General features: G+C 30.3%; 16 non-coding genes across 16 annotated transcripts; all 16 read left to right on the forward strand.

The window, feature by feature from the left end:
• Positions 1–244: 244 nt before the first annotated feature.
• TRNAT-AGU (transfer RNA threonine (anticodon AGU)) lies at positions 245–318 on the forward strand. Its single transcript has one exon. It is a non-coding gene; the product is annotated as a tRNA-Thr (tRNA).
• An 854-nt stretch (positions 319–1,172) lies between these two features.
• On the forward strand, positions 1,173–1,246 carry TRNAT-CGU (transfer RNA threonine (anticodon CGU)). The gene has a single exon. It is a non-coding gene; the product is annotated as a tRNA-Thr (tRNA).
• A 1,191-nt stretch (positions 1,247–2,437) lies between these two features.
• On the forward strand, positions 2,438–2,511 carry TRNAT-AGU (transfer RNA threonine (anticodon AGU)). The gene has a single exon. It is a non-coding gene; the product is annotated as a tRNA-Thr (tRNA).
• Positions 2,512–3,366: 855 nt separating this feature from the next.
• TRNAT-CGU (transfer RNA threonine (anticodon CGU)) lies at positions 3,367–3,440 on the forward strand. The gene has a single exon. It is a non-coding gene; the product is annotated as a tRNA-Thr (tRNA).
• Positions 3,441–4,622: 1,182 nt separating this feature from the next.
• TRNAT-AGU (transfer RNA threonine (anticodon AGU)) lies at positions 4,623–4,696 on the forward strand. The gene has a single exon. It is a non-coding gene; the product is annotated as a tRNA-Thr (tRNA).
• Positions 4,697–5,550: 854 nt separating this feature from the next.
• TRNAT-CGU (transfer RNA threonine (anticodon CGU)) lies at positions 5,551–5,624 on the forward strand. The gene has a single exon. It is a non-coding gene; the product is annotated as a tRNA-Thr (tRNA).
• Positions 5,625–6,814: 1,190 nt separating this feature from the next.
• On the forward strand, positions 6,815–6,888 carry TRNAT-AGU (transfer RNA threonine (anticodon AGU)). The gene has a single exon. It is a non-coding gene; the product is annotated as a tRNA-Thr (tRNA).
• An 856-nt stretch (positions 6,889–7,744) lies between these two features.
• TRNAT-CGU (transfer RNA threonine (anticodon CGU)) lies at positions 7,745–7,818 on the forward strand. The gene has a single exon. It is a non-coding gene; the product is annotated as a tRNA-Thr (tRNA).
• A 1,182-nt stretch (positions 7,819–9,000) lies between these two features.
• On the forward strand, positions 9,001–9,074 carry TRNAT-AGU (transfer RNA threonine (anticodon AGU)). Its single transcript has one exon. It is a non-coding gene; the product is annotated as a tRNA-Thr (tRNA).
• Positions 9,075–9,928: 854 nt separating this feature from the next.
• TRNAT-CGU (transfer RNA threonine (anticodon CGU)) lies at positions 9,929–10,002 on the forward strand. The gene has a single exon. It is a non-coding gene; the product is annotated as a tRNA-Thr (tRNA).
• A 1,190-nt stretch (positions 10,003–11,192) lies between these two features.
• On the forward strand, positions 11,193–11,266 carry TRNAT-AGU (transfer RNA threonine (anticodon AGU)). Its single transcript has one exon. It is a non-coding gene; the product is annotated as a tRNA-Thr (tRNA).
• An 855-nt stretch (positions 11,267–12,121) lies between these two features.
• Positions 12,122–12,195, forward strand: TRNAT-CGU (transfer RNA threonine (anticodon CGU)). Its single transcript has one exon. It is a non-coding gene; the product is annotated as a tRNA-Thr (tRNA).
• Positions 12,196–13,377: 1,182 nt separating this feature from the next.
• On the forward strand, positions 13,378–13,451 carry TRNAT-AGU (transfer RNA threonine (anticodon AGU)). Its single transcript has one exon. It is a non-coding gene; the product is annotated as a tRNA-Thr (tRNA).
• Positions 13,452–14,305: 854 nt separating this feature from the next.
• Positions 14,306–14,379, forward strand: TRNAT-CGU (transfer RNA threonine (anticodon CGU)). The gene has a single exon. It is a non-coding gene; the product is annotated as a tRNA-Thr (tRNA).
• A 1,190-nt stretch (positions 14,380–15,569) lies between these two features.
• Positions 15,570–15,643, forward strand: TRNAT-AGU (transfer RNA threonine (anticodon AGU)). The gene has a single exon. It is a non-coding gene; the product is annotated as a tRNA-Thr (tRNA).
• Positions 15,644–16,498: 855 nt separating this feature from the next.
• On the forward strand, positions 16,499–16,572 carry TRNAT-CGU (transfer RNA threonine (anticodon CGU)). The gene has a single exon. It is a non-coding gene; the product is annotated as a tRNA-Thr (tRNA).
• Positions 16,573–17,438: the final 866 nt, after the last annotated feature.

Consider the following 17,438-nt stretch of genomic DNA (forward strand, 5'->3'; position numbering starts at 1 on the left):
TCACCTTATTATGTAGTTTGTTGTTGATTCATGACAATATGAGATGTGAAAACTTTAGCAGTCTTCTTTCTGGCTTACTTGGTGGACAATGTTCTATGTTTCTAGATAAAGTCTACATCTGACAAACACAAAATAATGCAATATTTCCTTTCTTGAATATAATCTATATTTTAGCATTAAAATGTTGCTAAGATAAACATCAGATATTTCCATAAAATAGCATGTAAAAATCTTATTTCCATGTGGTGCTGTGGCTTAGTTGGTTAAAGCGCCTGTCTAGTAAACAGGAGATCCTGAGTTCAAATCTCAGCAGTGCCTTTGTTTGATTCATTTTCATCTACTAAGTATGTAGTTTGTTGTTGATTCGTTACAATATGAGACGTGACAACTGTAGTAGCTTTCTCCCAGGCTTACTTGATGAACAATGTACTACATTTCTAGAAAAAGTCCATATCAGAAAAACACAAAATAATGCTATATTCCCATTCTTGAGTATAAGCTATTTTTTTTTAAAATAAACTGATGCTAAGGCAAACATCAGAAATTTCCAGAAAATAGCATTTATTATGCTTGAGCAAGCTCCATGATTAATATCATGTGCAGTCAAAGGAGAATCATGCAGGGAATTTTATAAAATGTCAGTTACAAGTACATTTTCTAAGATAAATAGAGAGAGAGTAATTTTTATCATAACAGCTGGGAGAACAATTGAAAATTAAACAATATTTAGTTCCATAACATCCAAAATTGTGTTAACAAAGTGTTTCCAAAACTGCTTTGCTTTTCTTGAAAAAGCTTAAAGATAAAATGCTAAAAATTGTTCTATCTTTTTAAGATACTTTTTAATTTTACTTCATGTTTTTACTATGTGAGCATCAGAAAATACTGGCACTAATTCTCATGTAGGATTCCTTTAAAGAGAAATCCATAATAACTGCTACAAAATAGTATACTAGAAAGTCACTTGGCAATACATTGTAAGAAATAAGGGCCTGTATTTCACAAAAGAAAGAAGAGAATAAAAACATATTTATTTATTCACTTATTCATTCAAAATTGCCAACTGTTTTAAACTTTGATAAAATACATGTCTCAAAAAGCATTTCAAATATTATTACCAAAAATTATACTTTACATATATTTTTTTTAATATTAAACAGGGGCTTCTATATGGTGCTGTGGCTTAGTTGGTTAAAGTGCCTGTCTCGTAAACAGGAGATCCTGAGTTCAAATCTCAGCAGTACCTTTTATTTGCTTGTCATATCTTAGCATGTAGTGTATTGTTGATGCTCAAGAAATAAGACATGATTCCTTGAGCAACTTTCACCCCCAGTTCACTTGGTCAGCAATACAGTTTATTTCTAGATGCAGTCCATATTAGAAGACAACAAAACATGTTCCTGTTTTGATATAAGCCATATAGTTGAATTAAATGTATGCTGTTAGACATGAGGGTTTTCTAGAAAATACTTTGCATTCTGTTTAAACAACCTCCAGAATAATAATGGAGTTTAGTCAAAGGAGAAGTCCATAGGAAGTGTGAAAATAACTAAAGCAAAGTATGTTTACCAAGATCATTTGGGAAAGAGTCATTTTAGTCCTAGAGGCTAGGAGAATTATTTAAAAATGAATCAATATTTAGTTTCATAACATTTGCAAAATTCTGTTAGGAAAGTATTTCCAGAAAAAAAAGCTTCAAGTCTCTTGAACAAGCTTCAAGAAAAAAAGCTAACATTAGATCTATATTTAGAAGATAGAGATCTTCATTTGAATTACAAGTTTATTTTTTCTGTTTCTGTATCATAAAAAAGCAAACATTAATCCATTGTAGGATGTTTTTAAAGAGAATGCTATAATAACTGCTACAAAAAATTAATATAAGAGAGTGACTTTGCCAAACCATTTTAAGAAAAACAGTCCTATAATTTTTAAATAAATGTAGAGAAGAAAACATATACTGTATTTTTTTTCTTTATTTTTACCTTTTAAAGAATCGATTAAGCATCGGCCTTTTTAAGGATCTCAAAAAATGTTACCATAAAACATACATGAGATATATAATTTTTCATTATATGACACTTTGCAGTTTTGGAGCAGGTGGTGCTGTGGCTTAGCTGGTTAACACGCCTGTCTAGTAAACAGGAGATCCTGCAATCGAATCTTGGCAGTGACTTTTGTTTAGTTAATTTTCATCACCTTATTATGTAGTTTGTTGTTGATTCATGACAATATGAGATGTGAAAACTTTAGCAGTCTTCTTTCTGGCTTACTTGGTGGACAATGTTCTATGTTTCTAGATAAAGTCTACATCTGACAAACACAAAATAATGCAATATTTCCTTTCTTGAATATAATCTATATTTTAGCATTAAAATGTTGCTAAGATAAACATCAGATATTTCCATAAAATAGCATGTAAAAAAGCTTCTTTCCATGTGGTGCTGTGGCTTAGTTGGTTAAAGCGCCTGTCTAGTAAACAGGAGATCCTGAGTTCAAATCTCAGTAGTGCCTTTGTTTGATTCATTTTCATCTACTAAGTATGTAGTTTGTTGTTGATTCGTTACAATATGAGACGTGACAACTGTAGTAGCTTTCACCCAGGCTTACTTGATGAACAATGTACTACATTTCTAGAAAAAGTCCATATCAGAAAAACACAAAATAATGCTATATTCCCATTCTTGAGTATAAGCTATTTTTTTTAAAAAATAAACTGATGCTAAGGCAAACATCAGAAATTTCCAGAAAATAGCATTTATTATGCTTGAGCAAGCTCCATGATTAATATCATGTGCAGTCAAAGGAGAATCATGCAGGGAATTTTATAAAATGTCAGTTACAAGTACATTTTCTAAGATAAATAGAGAGAGAGTAATTTTTATCATAACAGCTGGGAGAACAATTGAAAATTAAACAATATTTAGTTCCATAACATCCAAAATTGTGTTAACAAAGTGTTTCCAAAACTGCTTTGCTTTTCTTGAAAAAGCTTAAAGATAAAATGCTAAAAATTGTTCTATCTTTTTAAGATACTTTTTAATTTTACTTCATGTTTTTACTATGTGAGCATCAGAAAATACTGGCACTAATTCTCATGTAGGATTCCTTTAAAGAGAAATCCATAATAACTGCTACAAAATAGTATACTAGAATGTCACTTGGCAATATATTGTAAGAAATAAGGGCCTGTATTTCACAAAAGAAAGAAGAGAATAAAAACATATTTATTTAGTCACTTATTCATTCAAAATTGCCAACTGTTTTAAACTTTGATAAAATACATGTCTCAAAAAGCATTTCAAATATTTTTAACAAAAATTATACTTTACATATATTTTTTTTAATATTAAACAGGGGCTTCTATATGGTGCTGTGGCTTAGTTGGTTAAAGTGCCTGTCTCGTAAACAGGAGATCCTGAGTTCAAATCTCAGCAGTACCTTTTATTTGCTTGTCATATCTTAGCATGTAGTGTATTGTTGATGCTCAAGAAATAAGGCATGATTCCTTGAGCAACTTTCACCCCAGTTCACTTGGTCAGCAATACAGTTCATTTCTAGATGCAGTCCATATTAGAAGACAACAAAACATGTTCCTGTTTTGATATAAGCCATATAGTTGAATTAAATGTATGCTGTTAGACATGAGAGTTTTCTAGAAAATACTTTGCATTCTGTTTAAACAACCTCCAGAATAATAATGGAGTTTAGTCAAAGGAGAAGTCCATAGGAAGTGTGAAAATAACTAAAGCAAAGTATGTTTACCAAGATCATTTGGGAAAGAGTCATTTTAGTCCTAGAGGCTAGGAGAATTATTTAAAAATGAATCAATATTTAGTTTCATAACATTTGCAAAATTCTGTTAGGAAAGTATTTCCAGAAAAAAAAGCTTCAAGTCTCTTGAACAAGCTTCAAGAAAAAAAGCTAACATTAGATCTATATTTAGAAGATAGAGATCTTCATTTGAATTACAAGTTTATTTTTTCTGTTTCTGTATCATAAAAAAGCAAACATTAATCCATTGTAGGATGTTTTTAAAGAGAATGCTATAATAACTGCTACAAAAAATTAATATAAGAGAGTGACTTTGCCAAACCATTTTAAGAAAAACAGTCCTATAATTTTTAAATAAATGTAGAGAAGAAAACATATACTGTATTTTTTTTCTTTATTTTTACCTTTTAAAGAATCGATTAAGCATCGGCCTTTTTAAGGATCTCAAAAAATGTTACCATAAAACATACATGAGATATATAATTTTTCATTATATGACACTTTGGAGCAGATGGTGCTGTGGCTTAGCTGGTTAACACACCTGTCTAGTAAACAGGAGATCCTGCAATCGAATCTTGGCAGTGACTTTTGTTTAGTTAATTTTCATCACCTTATTATGTAGTTTGTTGTTGATTCATGACAATATGAGATGTGAAAACTTTAGCAGTCTTCTTTCTGGCTTACTTGGTGGACAATGTTCTATGTTTCTAGATAAAGTCTACATCTGACAAACACAAAATAATGCAATATTTCCTTTCTTGAATATAATCTATATTTTAGCATTAAAATGTTGCTAAGATAAACATCAGATATTTCCATAAAATAGCATGTAAAAAATCTTATTTCCATGTGGTGCTGTGGCTTAGTTGGTTAAAGCGCCTGTCTAGTAAACAGGAGATCCTGAGTTCAAATCTCAGCAGTGCCTTTGTTTGATTCATTTTCATCTACTAAGTATGTAGTTTGTTGTTGATTCGTTACAATATGAGACGTGACAACTGTAGTAGCTTTCTCCCAGGCTTACTTGATGAACAATGTACTACATTTCTAGAAAAAGTCCATATCAGAAAAACACAAAATAATGCTATATTCCCATTCTTGAGTATAAGCTATTTTTTTTTAAAATAAACTGATGCTAAGGCAAACATCAGAAATTTCCAGAAAATAGCATTTATTATGCTTGAGCAAGCTCCATGATTAATATCATGTGCAGTCAAAGGAGAATCATGCAGGGAATTTTATAAAATGTCAGTTACAAGTACATTTTCTAAGATAAATAGAGAGAGAGTAATTTTTATCATAACAGCTGGGAGAACAATTGAAAATTAAACAATATTTAGTTCCATAACATCCAAAATTGTGTTAACAAAGTGTTTCCAAAACTGCTTTGCTTTTCTTGAAAAAGCTTAAAGATAAAATGCTAAAAATTGTTCTATCTTTTTAAGATACTTTTTAATTTTACTTCATGTTTTTACTATGTGAGCATCAGAAAATACTGGCACTAATTCTCATGTAGGATTCCTTTAAAGAGAAATCCATAATAACTGCTACAAAATAGTATACTAGAAAGTCACTTGGCAATACATTGTAAGAAATAAGGGCCTGTATTTCACAAAAGAAAGAAGAGAATAAAAACATATTTATTTATTCACTTATTCATTCAAAATTGCCAACTGTTTTAAACTTTGATAAAATACATGTCTCAAAAAGCATTTCAAATATTATTACCAAAAATTATACTTTACATATATTTTTTTTAATATTAAACAGGGGCTTCTATATGGTGCTGTGGCTTAGTTGGTTAAAGTGCCTGTCTCGTAAACAGGAGATCCTGAGTTCAAATCTCAGCAGTACCTTTTATTTGCTTGTCATATCTTAGCATGTAGTGTATTGTTGATGCTCAAGAAATAAGACATGATTCCTTGAGCAACTTTCACCCCAGTTCACTTGGTCAGCAATACAGTTCATTTCTAGATGCAGTCCATATTAGAAGACAACAAAACATGTTCCTGTTTTGATATAAGCCATATAGTTGAATTAAATGTATGCTGTTAGACATGAGGGTTTTCTAGAAAATACTTTGCATTCTGTTTAAACAACCTCCAGAATAATAATGGAGTTTAGTCAAAGGAGAAGTCCATAGGAAGTGTGAAAATAACTAAAGCAAAGTATGTTTACCAAGATCATTTGGGAAAGAGTCATTTTAGTCCTAGAGGCTAGGAGAATTATTTAAAAATGAATCAATATTTAGTTTCATAACATTTGCAAAATTCTGTTAGGAAAGTATTTCCAGAAAAAAAAGCTTCAAGTCTCTTGAACAAGCTTCAAGAAAAAAAGCTAACATTAGATCTATATTTAGAAGATAGAGATCTTCATTTGAATTACAAGTTTATTTTTTCTGTTTCTGTATCATAAAAAAGCAAACATTAATCCATTGTAGGATGTTTTTAAAGAGAATGCTATAATAACTGCTACAAAAAATTAATATAAGAGAGTGACTTTGCCAAACCATTTTAAGAAAAACAGTCCTATAATTTTTAAATAAATGTAGAGAAGAAAACATATACTGTATTTTTTTTCTTTATTTTTACCTTTTAAAGAATCGATTAAGCATCGGCCTTTTTAAGGATCTCAAAAAATGTTACCATAAAACATACATGAGATATATAATTTTTCATTATATGACACTTTGCAGTTTTGGAGCAGGTGGTGCTGTGGCTTAGCTGGTTAACACGCCTGTCTAGTAAACAGGAGATCCTGCAATCGAATCTTGGCAGTGACTTTTGTTTAGTTAATTTTCATCACCTTATTATGTAGTTTGTTGTTGATTCATGACAATATGAGATGTGAAAACTTTAGCAGTCTTCTTTCTGGCTTACTTGGTGGACAATGTTCTATGTTTCTAGATAAAGTCTACATCTGACAAACACAAAATAATGCAATATTTCCTTTCTTGAATATAATCTATATTTTAGCATTAAAATGTTGCTAAGATAAACATCAGATATTTCCATAAAATAGCATGTAAAAAAGCTTCTTTCCATGTGGTGCTGTGGCTTAGTTGGTTAAAGCGCCTGTCTAGTAAACAGGAGATCCTGAGTTCAAATCTCAGTAGTGCCTTTGTTTGATTCATTTTCATCTACTAAGTATGTAGTTTGTTGTTGATTCTTTACAATATGAGACGTGACAACTGTAGTAGCTTTCACCCAGGCTTACTTGATGAACAATGTACTACATTTCTAGAAAAAGTCCATATCAGAAAAACACAAAATAATGCTATATTCCCATTCTTGAGTATAAGCTATTTTTTTTAAAAAATAAACTGATGCTAAGGCAAACATCAGAAATTTCCAGAAAATAGCATTTATTATGCTTGAGCAAGCTCCATGATTAATATCATGTGCAGTCAAAGGAGAATCATGCAGGGAATTTTATAAAATGTCAGTTACAAGTACATTTTCTAAGATAAATAGAGAGAGAGTAATTTTTATCATAACAGCTGGGAGAACAATTGAAAATTAAACAATATTTAGTTCCATAACATCCAAAATTGTGTTAACAAAGTGTTTCCAAAACTGCTTTGCTTTTCTTGAAAAAGCTTAAAGATAAAATGCTAAAAATTGTTCTATCTTTTTAAGATACTTTTTAATTTTACTTCATGTTTTTACTATGTGAGCATCAGAAAATACTGGCACTAATTCTCATGTAGGATTCCTTTAAAGAGAAATCCATAATAACTGCTACAAAATAGTATACTAGAATGTCACTTGGCAATATATTGTAAGAAATAAGGGCCTGTATTTCACAAAAGAAAGAAGAGAATAAAAACATATTTATTTAGTCACTTATTCATTCAAAATTGCCAACTGTTTTAAACTTTGATAAAATACATGTCTCAAAAAGCATTTCAAATATTTTTAACAAAAATTATACTTTACATATATTTTTTTTTAATATTAAACAGGGGCTTCTATATGGTGCTGTGGCTTAGTTGGTTAAAGTGCCTGTCTCGTAAACAGGAGATCCTGAGTTCAAATCTCAGCAGTACCTTTTATTTGCTTGTCATATCTTAGCATGTAGTGTATTGTTGATGCTCAAGAAATAAGGCATGATTCCTTGAGCAACTTTCACCCCAGTTCACTTGGTCAGCAATACAGTTCATTTCTAGATGCAGTCCATATTAGAAGACAACAAAACATGTTCCTGTTTTGATATAAGCCATATAGTTGAATTAAATGTATGCTGTTAGACATGAGAGTTTTCTAGAAAATACTTTGCATTCTGTTTAAACAACCTCCAGAATAATAATGGAGTTTAGTCAAAGGAGAAGTCCATAGGAAGTGTGAAAATAACTAAAGCAAAGTATGTTTACCAAGATCATTTGGGAAAGAGTCATTTTAGTCCTAGAGGCTAGGAGAATTATTTAAAAATGAATCAATATTTAGTTTCATAACATTTGCAAAATTCTGTTAGGAAAGTATTTCCAGAAAAAAAAGCTTCAAGTCTCTTGAACAAGCTTCAAGAAAAAAAGCTAACATTAGATCTATATTTAGAAGATAGAGATCTTCATTTGAATTACAAGTTTATTTTTTCTGTTTCTGTATCATAAAAAAGCAAACATTAATCCATTGTAGGATGTTTTTAAAGAGAATGCTATAATAACTGCTACAAAAAATTAATATAAGAGAGTGACTTTGCCAAACCATTTTAAGAAAAACAGTCCTATAATTTTTAAATAAATGTAGAGAAGAAAACATATACTGTATTTTTTTTCTTTATTTTTACCTTTTAAAGAATCGATTAAGCATCGGCCTTTTTAAGGATCTCAAAAAATGTTACCATAAAACATACATGAGATATATAATTTTTCATTATATGACACTTTGGAGCAGATGGTGCTGTGGCTTAGCTGGTTAACACACCTGTCTAGTAAACAGGAGATCCTGCAATCGAATCTTGGCAGTGACTTTTGTTTAGTTAATTTTCATCACCTTATTATGTAGTTTGTTGTTGATTCATGACAATATGAGATGTGAAAACTTTAGCAGTCTTCTTTCTGGCTTACTTGGTGGACAATGTTCTATGTTTCTAGATAAAGTCTACATCTGACAAACACAAAATAATGCAATATTTCCTTTCTTGAATATAATCTATATTTTAGCATTAAAATGTTGCTAAGATAAACATCAGATATTTCCATAAAATAGCATGTAAAAAATCTTATTTCCATGTGGTGCTGTGGCTTAGTTGGTTAAAGCGCCTGTCTAGTAAACAGGAGATCCTGAGTTCAAATCTCAGCAGTGCCTTTGTTTGATTCATTTTCATCTACTAAGTATGTAGTTTGTTGTTGATTCGTTACAATATGAGACGTGACAACTGTAGTAGCTTTCTCCCAGGCTTACTTGATGAACAATGTACTACATTTCTAGAAAAAGTCCATATCAGAAAAACACAAAATAATGCTATATTCCCATTCTTGAGTATAAGCTATTTTTTTTTAAAATAAACTGATGCTAAGGCAAACATCAGAAATTTCCAGAAAATAGCATTTATTATGCTTGAGCAAGCTCCATGATTAATATCATGTGCAGTCAAAGGAGAATCATGCAGGGAATTTTATAAAATGTCAGTTACAAGTACATTTTCTAAGATAAATAGAGAGAGAGTAATTTTTATCATAACAGCTGGGAGAACAATTGAAAATTAAACAATATTTAGTTCCATAACATCCAAAATTGTGTTAACAAAGTGTTTCCAAAACTGCTTTGCTTTTCTTGAAAAAGCTTAAAGATAAAATGCTAAAAATTGTTCTATCTTTTTAAGATACTTTTTAATTTTACTTCATGTTTTTACTATGTGAGCATCAGAAAATACTGGCACTAATTCTCATGTAGGATTCCTTTAAAGAGAAATCCATAATAACTGCTACAAAATAGTATACTAGAAAGTCACTTGGCAATACATTGTAAGAAATAAGGGCCTGTATTTCACAAAAGAAAGAAGAGAATAAAAACATATTTATTTATTCACTTATTCATTCAAAATTGCCAACTGTTTTAAACTTTGATAAAATACATGTCTCAAAAAGCATTTCAAATATTATTACCAAAAATTATACTTTACATATATTTTTTTTAATATTAAACAGGGGCTTCTATATGGTGCTGTGGCTTAGTTGGTTAAAGTGCCTGTCTCGTAAACAGGAGATCCTGAGTTCAAATCTCAGCAGTACCTTTTATTTGCTTGTCATATCTTAGCATGTAGTGTATTGTTGATGCTCAAGAAATAAGACATGATTCCTTGAGCAACTTTCACCCCAGTTCACTTGGTCAGCAATACAGTTCATTTCTAGATGCAGTCCATATTAGAAGACAACAAAACATGTTCCTGTTTTGATATAAGCCATATAGTTGAATTAAATGTATGCTGTTAGACATGAGGGTTTTCTAGAAAATACTTTGCATTCTGTTTAAACAACCTCCAGAATAATAATGGAGTTTAGTCAAAGGAGAAGTCCATAGGAAGTGTGAAAATAACTAAAGCAAAGTATGTTTACCAAGATCATTTGGGAAAGAGTCATTTTAGTCCTAGAGGCTAGGAGAATTATTTAAAAATGAATCAATATTTAGTTTCATAACATTTGCAAAATTCTGTTAGGAAAGTATTTCCAGAAAAAAAAGCTTCAAGTCTCTTGAACAAGCTTCAAGAAAAAAAGCTAACATTAGATCTATATTTAGAAGATAGAGATCTTCATTTGAATTACAAGTTTATTTTTTCTGTTTCTGTATCATAAAAAAGCAAACATTAATCCATTGTAGGATGTTTTTAAAGAGAATGCTATAATAACTGCTACAAAAAATTAATATAAGAGAGTGACTTTGCCAAACCATTTTAAGAAAAACAGTCCTATAATTTTTAAATAAATGTAGAGAAGAAAACATATACTGTATTTTTTTTCTTTATTTTTACCTTTTAAAGAATCGATTAAGCATCGGCCTTTTTAAGGATCTCAAAAAATGTTACCATAAAACATACATGAGATATATAATTTTTCATTATATGACACTTTGCAGTTTTGGAGCAGGTGGTGCTGTGGCTTAGCTGGTTAACACGCCTGTCTAGTAAACAGGAGATCCTGCAATCGAATCTTGGCAGTGACTTTTGTTTAGTTAATTTTCATCACCTTATTATGTAGTTTGTTGTTGATTCATGACAATATGAGATGTGAAAACTTTAGCAGTCTTCTTTCTGGCTTACTTGGTGGACAATGTTCTATGTTTCTAGATAAAGTCTACATCTGACAAACACAAAATAATGCAATATTTCCTTTCTTGAATATAATCTATATTTTAGCATTAAAATGTTGCTAAGATAAACATCAGATATTTCCATAAAATAGCATGTAAAAAAGCTTCTTTCCATGTGGTGCTGTGGCTTAGTTGGTTAAAGCGCCTGTCTAGTAAACAGGAGATCCTGAGTTCAAATCTCAGTAGTGCCTTTGTTTGATTCATTTTCATCTACTAAGTATGTAGTTTGTTGTTGATTCGTTACAATATGAGACGTGACAACTGTAGTAGCTTTCACCCAGGCTTACTTGATGAACAATGTACTACATTTCTAGAAAAAGTCCATATCAGAAAAACACAAAATAATGCTATATTCCCATTCTTGAGTATAAGCTATTTTTTTTAAAAAATAAACTGATGCTAAGGCAAACATCAGAAATTTCCAGAAAATAGCATTTATTATGCTTGAGCAAGCTCCATGATTAATATCATGTGCAGTCAAAGGAGAATCATGCAGGGAATTTTATAAAATGTCAGTTACAAGTACATTTTCTAAGATAAATAGAGAGAGAGTAATTTTTATCATAACAGCTGGGAGAACAATTGAAAATTAAACAATATTTAGTTCCATAACATCCAAAATTGTGTTAACAAAGTGTTTCCAAAACTGCTTTGCTTTTCTTGAAAAAGCTTAAAGATAAAATGCTAAAAATTGTTCTATCTTTTTAAGATACTTTTTAATTTTACTTCATGTTTTTACTATGTGAGCATCAGAAAATACTGGCACTAATTCTCATGTAGGATTCCTTTAAAGAGAAATCCATAATAACTGCTACAAAATAGAATACTAGAAATTCACATGGCAATACATTGTAAGAAATAAGGGCCTGTATTTCACAAAAGAAAGAAGAGAATAAAAACATATTTATTTATTCACTTATTCATTCAAAATTGCCAACTGTTTTAAACTTTGATAAAATACATGTCTCAAAAAGCATTTCAAATATTATTACCAAAAATTATACTTTACATATATTTTTTTTAATATTAAACAGGGGCTTCTATATGGTGCTGCGGCTTAGTTGGTTAAAGTGCCTGTCTCGTAAACAGGAGATCCTGAGTTCAAATCTCAGCAGTACCTTTTTTTTGCTTGTCATATCTTAGCATGTAGTGTTTTGTTGATGCTCAAGAAATAAGACATGATTCCTTGAGCAACTTTCACCCCAGTTCACTTGGTCAGCAATACAGTTCATTTCTAGATGCAGTCCATATTAGAAGACAACTTAACATGTTCCTGTTTTAATATAAGCCATATAGTTGAATTAAATGTATGCTGTTAGACATGAGGGTTTTCTAGAAAATACTTTGCATTCTGTTTAAACAACCTCCAGAATAATAATGGAGTTTAGTCAAAGGAGAAGTCCATAGGAAGTGTGAAAATAACTAAAGCAAAGTATGTTTACCAAGATCATTTGGGAAAGAGTCATTTTAGTCCTAGAGGCTAGGAGAATTATTTAAAAATGAATCAATATTTAGTTTCATAACATTTGCAAAATTCTGTTAGGAAAGTATTTCCAGAAAAAAAAGCTTCAAGTCTCTTGAACAAGCTTCAAGAAAAAAAGCTAACATTAGATCTATATTTAGAAGATAGAGATCTTCATTTGAATTACAAGTTTATTTTTTCTGTTTCTGTATCATAAAAAAGCAAACATTAATCCATTGTAGGATGTTTTTAAAGAGAATGCTATAATAACTGCTACAAAAAATTAATATAAGAGAGTGACTTTGCCAAACCATTTTAAGAAAAACAGTCCTATAATTTTTAAATAAATGTAGAGAAGAAAACATATACTGTATTTTTTTTCTTTATTTTTACCTTTTAAAGAATCGATTAAGCATCGGCCTTTTTAAGGATCTCAAAAAATGTTACCATAAAACATACATGAGATATATAATTTTTCATTATATGACACTTTGGAGCAGATGGTGCTGTGGCTTAGCTGGTTAACACACCTGTCTAGTAAACAGGAGATCCTGCAATCGAATCTTGGCAGTGACTTTTGTTTAGTTAATTTTCATCACCTTATTATGTAGTTTGTTGTTGATTCATGACAATATGAGATGTGAAAACTTTAGCAGTCTTCTTTCTGGCTTACTTGGTGGACAATGTTCTATGTTTCTAGATAAAGTCTACATCTGACAAACACAAAATAATGCAATATTTCCTTTCTTGAATATAATCTATATTTTAGCATTAAAATGTTGCTAAGATAAACATCAGATATTTCCATAAAATAGCATGTAAAAAATCTTATTTCCATGTGGTGCTGTGGCTTAGTTGGTTAAAGCGCCTGTCTAGTAAACAGGAGATCCTGAGTTCAAATCTCAGCAGTGCCTTTGTTTGATTCATTTTCATCTACTAAGTATGTAGTTTGTTGTTGATTCGTTACAATATGAGACGTGACAACTGTAGTAGCTTTCTCCCAGGCTTACTTGATGAACAATGTACTACATTTCTAGAAAAAGTCCATATCAGAAAAACACAAAATAATGCTATATTCCCATTCTTGAGTATAAGCTATTTTTTTTTAAAATAAACTGATGCTAAGGCAAACATCAGAAATTTCCAGAAAATAGCATTTATTATGCTTGAGCAAGCTCCATGATTAATATCATGTGCAGTCAAAGGAGAATCATGCAGGGAATTTTATAAAATGTCAGTTACAAGTACATTTTCTAAGATAAATAGAGAGAGAGTAATTTTTATCATAACAGCTGGGAGAACAATTGAAAATTAAACAATATTTAGTTCCATAACATCCAAAATTGTGTTAACAAAGTGTTTCCAAAACTGCTTTGCTTTTCTTGAAAAAGCTTAAAGATAAAATGCTAAAAATTGTTCTATCTTTTTAAGATACTTTTTAATTTTACTTCATGTTTTTACTATGTGAGCATCAGAAAATACTGGCACTAATTCTCATGTAGGATTCCTTTAAAGAGAAATCCATAATAACTGCTACAAAATAGTATACTAGAAAGTCACTTGGCAATACATTGTAAGAAATAAGGGCCTGTATTTCACAAAAGAAAGAAGAGAATAAAAACATATTTATTTATTCACTTATTCATTCAAAATTGCCAACTGTTTTAAACTTTGATAAAATACATGTCTCAAAAAGCATTTCAAATATTATTACCAAAAATTATACTTTACATATATTTTTTTTAATATTAAACAGGGGCTTCTATATGGTGCTGTGGCTTAGTTGGTTAAAGTGCCTGTCTCGTAAACAGGAGATCCTGAGTTCAAATCTCAGCAGTACCTTTTATTTGCTTGTCATATCTTAGCATGTAGTGTATTGTTGATGCTCAAGAAATAAGACATGATTCCTTGAGCAACTTTCACCCCAGTTCACTTGGTCAGCAATACAGTTCATTTCTAGATGCAGTCCATATTAGAAGACAACAAAACATGTTCCTGTTTTGATATAAGCCATATAGTTGAATTAAATGTATGCTGTTAGACATGAGGGTTTTCTAGAAAATACTTTGCATTCTGTTTAAACAACCTCCAGAATAATAATGGAGTTTAGTCAAAGGAGAAGTCCATAGGAAGTGTGAAAATAACTAAAGCAAAGTATGTTTACCAAGATCATTTGGGAAAGAGTCATTTTAGTCCTAGAGGCTAGGAGAATTATTTAAAAATGAATCAATATTTAGTTTCATAACATTTGCAAAATTCTGTTAGGAAAGTATTTCCAGAAAAAAAAGCTTCAAGTCTCTTGAACAAGCTTCAAGAAAAAAAGCTAACATTAGATCTATATTTAGAAGATAGAGATCTTCATTTGAATTACAAGTTTATTTTTTCTGTTTCTGTATCATAAAAAAGCAAACATTAATCCATTGTAGGATGTTTTTAAAGAGAATGCTATAATAACTGCTACAAAAAATTAATATAAGAGAGTGACTTTGCCAAACCATTTTAAGAAAAACAGTCCTATAATTTTTAAATAAATGTAGAGAAGAAAACATATACTGTATTTTTTTTCTTTATTTTTACCTTTTAAAGAATCGATTAAGCATCGGCCTTTTTAAGGATCTCAAAAAATGTTACCATAAAACATACATGAGATATATAATTTTTCATTATATGACACTTTGCAGTTTTGGAGCAGGTGGTGCTGTGGCTTAGCTGGTTAACACGCCTGTCTAGTAAACAGGAGATCCTGCAATCGAATCTTGGCAGTGACTTTTGTTTAGTTAATTTTCATCACCTTATTATGTAGTTTGTTGTTGATTCATGACAATATGAGATGTGAAAACTTTAGCAGTCTTCTTTCTGGCTTACTTGGTGGACAATGTTCTATGTTTCTAGATAAAGTCTACATCTGACAAACACAAAATAATGCAATATTTCCTTTCTTGAATATAATCTATATTTTAGCATTAAAATGTTGCTAAGATAAACATCAGATATTTCCATAAAATAGCATGTAAAAAAGCTTCTTTCCATGTGGTGCTGTGGCTTAGTTGGTTAAAGCGCCTGTCTAGTAAACAGGAGATCCTGAGTTCAAATCTCAGTAGTGCCTTTGTTTGATTCATTTTCATCTACTAAGTATGTAGTTTGTTGTTGATTCGTTACAATATGAGACGTGACAACTGTAGTAGCTTTCACCCAGGCTTACTTGATGAACAATGTACTACATTTCTAGAAAAAGTCCATATCAGAAAAACACAAAATAATGCTATATTCCCATTCTTGAGTATAAGCTATTTTTTTAAAAAAATAAACTGATGCTAAGGCAAACATCAGAAATTTCCAGAAAATAGCATTTATTATGCTTGAGCAAGCTCCATGATTAATATCATGTGCAGTCAAAGGAGAATCATGCAGGGAATTTTATAAAATGTCAGTTACAAGTACATTTTCTAAGATAAATAGAGAGAGAGTAATTTTTATCATAACAGCTGGGAGAACAATTGAAAATTAAACAATATTTAGTTCCATAACATCCAAAATTGTGTTAACAAAGTGTTTCCAAAACTGCTTTGCTTTTCTTGAAAAAGCTTAAAGATAAAATGCTAAAAATTGTTCTATCTTTTTAAGATACTTTTTAATTTTACTTCATGTTTTTACTATGTGAGCATCAGAAAATACTGGCACTAATTCTCATGTAGGATTCCTTTAAAGAGAAATCCATAATAACTGCTACAAAATAGAATACTAGAAATTCACATGGCAATACATTGTAAGAAATAAGGGCCTGTATTTCACAAAAGAAAGAAGAGAATAAAAACATATTTATTTATTCACTTATTCATTCAAAATTGCCAACTGTTTTAAACTTTGATAAAATACATGTCTCAAAAAGCATTTCAAATATTATTACCAAAAATTATACTTTACATATATTTTTTTTAATATTAAACAGGGGCTTCTATATGGTGCTGCGGCTTAGTTGGTTAAAGTGCCTGTCTCGTAAACAGGAGATCCTGAGTTCAAATCTCAGCAGTACCTTTTATTTGCTTGTCATATCTTAGCATGTAGTGTTTTGTTGATGCTCAAGAAATAAGACATGATTCCTTGAGCAACTTTCACCCCAGTTCACTTGGTCAGCAATACAGTTCATTTCTAGATGCAGTCCATATTAGAAGACAACTTAACATGTTCCTGTTTTAATATAAGCCATATAGTTGAATTAAATGTATGCTGTTAGACATGAGGGTTTTCTAGAAAATACTTTGCATTCTGTTTAAACAACCTCCAGAATAATAATGGAGTTTAGTCAAAGGAGAAGTCCATAGGAAGTGTGAAAATAACTAAAGCAAAGTATGTTTACCAAGATCATTTGGGAAAGAGTCATTTTAGTCCTAGAGGCTAGGAGAATTATTTAAAAATGAATCAATATTTAGTTTCATAACATTTGCAAAATTCTGTTAGGAAAGTATTTCCAGAAAAAAAAGCTTCAAGTCTCTTGAACAAGCTTCAAGAAAAAAAGCTAACATTAGATCTATATTTAGAAGATAGAGATCTTCATTTGAATTACAAGTTTATTTTTTCTGTTTCTGTATCATAAAAAAGCAAACATTAATCCATTGTAGGATGTTTTTAAAGAGAATGCTATAATAACTGCTACAAAAAATTAATATAAGAGAGTGACTTTGCCAAACCATTTTAAGAAAAACAGTCCTATAATTTTTAAATAAATGTAGAGAAGAAAACATATACTGTATTTTTTTTCTTTATTTTTACCTTTTAAAGAATCGATTAAGCATCGGCCTTTTTAAGGATCTCAAAAAATGTTACCATAAAACATACATGAGATATATAATTTTTCATTATATGACACTTTGGAGCAGGTGGTGCTGTGGCTTAGCTGGTTA

The sequence above is a fragment of the Taudactylus pleione genome, unplaced genomic scaffold (assembly GCF_031769625.1).
Source record: "Taudactylus pleione unplaced genomic scaffold, aTauple2 ptg000100l, whole genome shotgun sequence".
Classification (NCBI taxonomy): domain Eukaryota; kingdom Metazoa; phylum Chordata; class Amphibia; order Anura; family Myobatrachidae; genus Taudactylus; species Taudactylus pleione.